We start from the raw sequence: 5,000 nt of genomic DNA on the forward strand, positions 1-5,000 counted from the left end.
ATATGTAAAGCGCTTTGGGGTCCTTAGGGACTAGTAAAGAGCTATATAAATACAGGCCATTTACCATTTAATTGCTCATAGGTGTGAGTGGTTGGTTTTCTGTGTCTATGCCTCTCGATCTGGGGCAGGAGACCAGGGGCTGTACCTCTGGATTGGCAGACTAGGGGTGGTGGGTCCCATTTTCAAGAAGGGGGACCGGAGGGTGAGCTCCCACAATAGGGCGATCACACTACTCAGTCTCCCCGGGAAAGTCTGTGGAGACTCCATCCATTAGTCATACCTCGCATGCTTTTCATCCCGGTCGTGGAACACTGGACCAGATCTTTATCTTCTTGAGGATACTTGAGGGTGCGTTACAGTTTGCCCAACCAGTCTATATGTGTTTTATGGACCTGAAGAAGACATTTTACCATGTCCCTCAGAATATTCTGTGGGAGGAGCTTCAGGAGTATGGGGTGTATGGCCTTTGTCACGACTCTGTTCATAATTTTCATTTTTCTAGGCGTAGCCAAGTGGCGGAAGGCTTCTGTTGGGTCTGCGCTTCCACAGGCCCCTCTTGTTTAGAAACTTATTCCCATAAAGAAAGGAAAGCAAGACAATCAGCAATCGATCAATTTTACTTGCGCAAGGAAGCCCCGGTCGGAGTCTCAGGAAAGCACTCTGAATCCAACCACAGACGACTTCGACCCCGGCCTCCGCTTGCCGCCTTTTATTGAAAACAGTTACAGTACACAGAAGCACCCCCTATGGTCACAAAAGGTTAAAACACTGCATGTGTGTGTTGCATGTATGTGCGAGAATGTGTGTGTATGCATGTGAGTGTGTGTGTTTGTGTTTGTGTTTGGGGAGCGTTTGTGTGACCTTCTGCACACAATAGGGTCATAAAAGCAGGAAGTTTACTAAACACATGGATGTGTCCCTATAATAAAACACTACAGCCTCCCCCACCAACAGGCTGTGAGTCAGAAACAAAGAAATGTCTTTGATCATACAGTTTGAACCAAGACTTACAAATTTAAGTAACACAGTGACAACATTTAACAATTTGACTCCAACAACTTCCACTTGGGTGGTCTCAGAATCTCATCTCTGCTTTTCACAGACGATGTGGTTCTGTTGGCTTCATCAGGTGGTGGCCTCATAAGCGAGTGTGAAACGGTGGGAAAGACAATCATCACCTCCACATCTGAGGCCACGGTCCTCAGCCAGAAAAGGGTGGAGTGCCAAACTCCGGGTCAGGGACAAGTTTCTGCCCCAAATCAATCAAAGTGGAGGAGTTTAAGAATCTCAGGGTCCTCAAGTGAGGGGAAAGGGGAGCGGACTGGTGCTAGGGCTGTCATCAGTCCATTGTGGTGAAGAGAGAGCTGAGCGTAAAAGTTAAGCTTCTTGAATTACTGGTCAATCAATGTTCCTACCCTCACCTATGGTGACAAGCTGTGGGTAGTGACTGAAAGAATGAGAGTTTGCAAGTACAAGTGGCGAAAATTAGCTTTCTCTGAAGGGTGGTTGGCCAAACAGGGCGAGGAGGAGTTTGGTCATCCAGGAGGGACACATAGAAGAGCCACCTCCACGGGACAAGACTCAGCAGTCCATCTGCATCTTAAGGATAAAGGTCACTCTTTCGAGGATGCCAACATTCACATTTTGGACAGAGAGGACAGATGGTTTGAAAGAGGAGTAAAAGAAGCCATTTACATCCACTGTGAGCGACCATCTTTGAACAGAGGCGGGGGTTTACGACACCAACTCTCTGCCATCTATAATCCAGTTTTGAGATCCCTTCCCAGACGCCTTAACGCCCACTCACATCCTGGGCCATCTGACCTCAGGAATTCGCATGATAAGGTGGGGCCAGGTTTCACAATGAACACACCCGAAACTCTGGCTGATTGGGACCCACGCCCAGTTTCCCACCTTGGCTCATGTGATTAGAGGATCATCAGGGGGTCCTTTTGTCCCTCTGTGGGGGGAAACTCCCACTAGGTTTAAATCTGGGACTCTCCACCATTTGACCTTAGAACTGAAGAAGCTTCTCGGATGAGAGGTGAAACGTCTTCAAGCAACTCAAAGAAGTCCAGACGCTTTTCTTTGCAAGCTCCTTAGACGACTCAGTGTATCACCACTCCTCCACATCCAAAGGAGCCAGTTAAGGTAGTTCGGGCATGTCCCACCGGGACGTGGCCCAGGGGCAGACCCAGGACATGCTGGAGAGATTATATCTCTCGGCTGGCCTGGGAATGCTTTGGTGTTCCCTGGAAAAGCTGGAGGAGGTGGCTGGGGAGAGGGAGGTCTGGGCTTCTCTGCTTAGGCTGCTGCCCCGCGACCCGGCCCCGGATAAGTGGAAGAAAATGCATAGATGGACTAAGTCTCTGAATCCTGAATTTGAGTCATCTCGCTGTGGTTACCATGACAACTTTACATAAGTGTCCTCACTTTGTGTCTCCAGAGGGTTTGGCCCCCACAAAGCTGGTCAAACAGGTGCGCACTCACTGACAGTAATGTGTGTGTGTGTGTGTGCGTGCGCGTGACAGGTTCTCTGCTGGAACATTATTTTCCAATATTCAGATCAATTTATCTGTCAGACAGACACTGCAGGGGGGGGGGGGGGGGGTAAGGGGGAGGGGGGGTGAGAGATTAAGTGTTATATTTCTATCAGTCATCCTCTCTCACTCTCTCTCTCTGTCTGTCAGTGTATGTGAGTGTCGATCGCCCCACAGAGCTGCAGCAGTATTTAGATTTGAGTCCAGAGGTGCAAAGATTTTAAATTGATCTTTCACCACATCTGACAGCTGTGGGGGATAAAGAGGAGGAGGTAAGAGATACAAGAAGGCACAGAGGAGACGGGGCGGAGGAGGTGAGGCAGTGAGGACGGAAATAAAAATACTTTCAACATGAGTACTTAAAGTACGTATGTATGCTTGTACTATCAGTAGATGTAACTGATTGACTGTATTTGAAATGGAGTAGTACTCCTGTACTCATTTATTAAGTCAGTCATAATTTTAACTATGAAGCTGTAAAACTTCAACTAATCAGAATATTATGACAGATTTATTGATCTTTGGCGGTCAGTCTGCACATGCTCAGTAGGACTTTATCCCTCCTGTCTTCACATCAGCAGAAGTACAGTTTACGATGTTATAATTAGGGGTGCAACGATACACAAAATTCACGGTTCGGTTCGATACTTTGGTGTCACGGTTCGATAATTTTTCAATACAAAAAAATGTTCATGCTTTTTTAATTTGTCATTTATTAAAATTAAAAATATATATTTTAACTCAAACGTACAGTTTTTAAATTTAATGTTGCTGAAACAACAAAATAATAAAATAAATCTATCTGCTGGAGAAATCACTCATCTTTGGAAAAGAGAGTTTATTACAGAGAAATGTCTCTTTCCAAAATAAAAGCTCTACTATCCGCTTCTTCTGGGCTATATTCTCAGCAGCATATTAAACATATCAGGTCCCCATAAGGAGAATCCTGTGCTAACGGCTGTCTAAATGACTCGGGTAAAGTTTGTAGCATGCGTGCTTGTTGTTTTTGTCTTTGCACTAGGATGCTGTCGGAGTAAATGTGCAGTCATATTCGTTGTGTTCCCACTAGTGCTGTCAGCGTTAATCTGAAATGACGTTAACGCCACAACACGGCAAATCTCCGTTAACGAGCTACCGCGGATCGCCCCGTGTGTGGGGCTGGACGGCCAACACGTTAACGAGCTAACTGTGCTAACACACTAGCTCCCACCATGTAACTGAGCACTGGGTGGCACATCCTTCAGGGTCATACGTCACATGAAAACCAAAATAGCTCCAAAGGCCAGATCTGACTGGGGGTGGGGGAGGTTCAATTTGCCATGTTGCAACGAGCTTAGCTTCTGTCTCGCTAGCTTGCGCTGCGCTCAGTGAATCTGCGCTCGACAGTGCAGCCTAGGCGGAGTAGTCGAACACAGATCCACTGAGCGCTCAACACAGACAGCATCGTCAGAAGGAATGTTGATAAAATCAATTAAAAATGTTGTATTGTTCGATACATATGCATACCGAACCGAAAGCACTGTATCGAACGGTTCAATATCGATACGAGTATCGTTGCACCCCTAGTTATGATCACATCATTTTAAACCTGTGTGTAAAACGTGATCAACCAGATACTTTTGTTCTGATCAACTTTCTACTCAATTAGGACTGAAGATTGGTATATAGTGTGAGTAAAAGGCAATGCTTATTTGATGGCAGCAGAGACATGCTCATGAACCAAGATCTGACCTCTGACCTCTCAAAGGATCACTCCTGCTGTCCGTCCTTACAGCTTGTTCTGCATGTCTCGCTGAATTATGACATACTTCTACCTCTGAAGGCATTATGAGCTTTGTCTGTAAATAACAGCTGATGGGTCATGTGACAGTCAGTGGATGAGTAAGGAAGCTGCTTCGATAAGGTGATTGTTCTTGACTTCTATTAGTCATCTAATTAAATCTGTCATCCAATCAGCTGGCGGCCTGCCTGCCACCTGCCGCTCGCCACTCATCTCTGACAGGAAGCGGAGCTCTGACAGGCGCTAACAGCAGCAGCTCATCATCACCACCACCGCCGCCTTGTTAATGAATCGACCAATAATATTCAGAACCTGTTAATAACTTGACACTAATGGGTCTGTTAGACACGCACACACACTTTAACCTGAGCATGTGTGTGTGTTCATTAGCGCCTGTTAGCCTGTTAACACTCACAAAGTTGTGCGATGAAAAAGGTCGTGACTCCTACTTCCTTGGTTTCACACATACACACACACGCACTGTTCATTTCATGGAACACAAGCATATTATCTTGACATGTTTCAGACATGTTCTCTTCTTCATACTTCAGGCTGTTTGTATCACAGCCAGGTCAGGTGGTGTGTGCATGTATGTGTCTGTGTGCATGTGTGTGTCTGCGTGTCTGCGTGTGTGTGTCTGTGTGCATGTGTGCGTGTGTGTGTCTGTGTGCATGTGTGCG

This window comes from Rhamphochromis sp. 'chilingali' (genome assembly GCF_963969265.1).
Source record: "Rhamphochromis sp. 'chilingali' genome assembly, chromosome: 22".
Classification (NCBI taxonomy): domain Eukaryota; kingdom Metazoa; phylum Chordata; class Actinopteri; order Cichliformes; family Cichlidae; genus Rhamphochromis; species Rhamphochromis sp. 'chilingali'.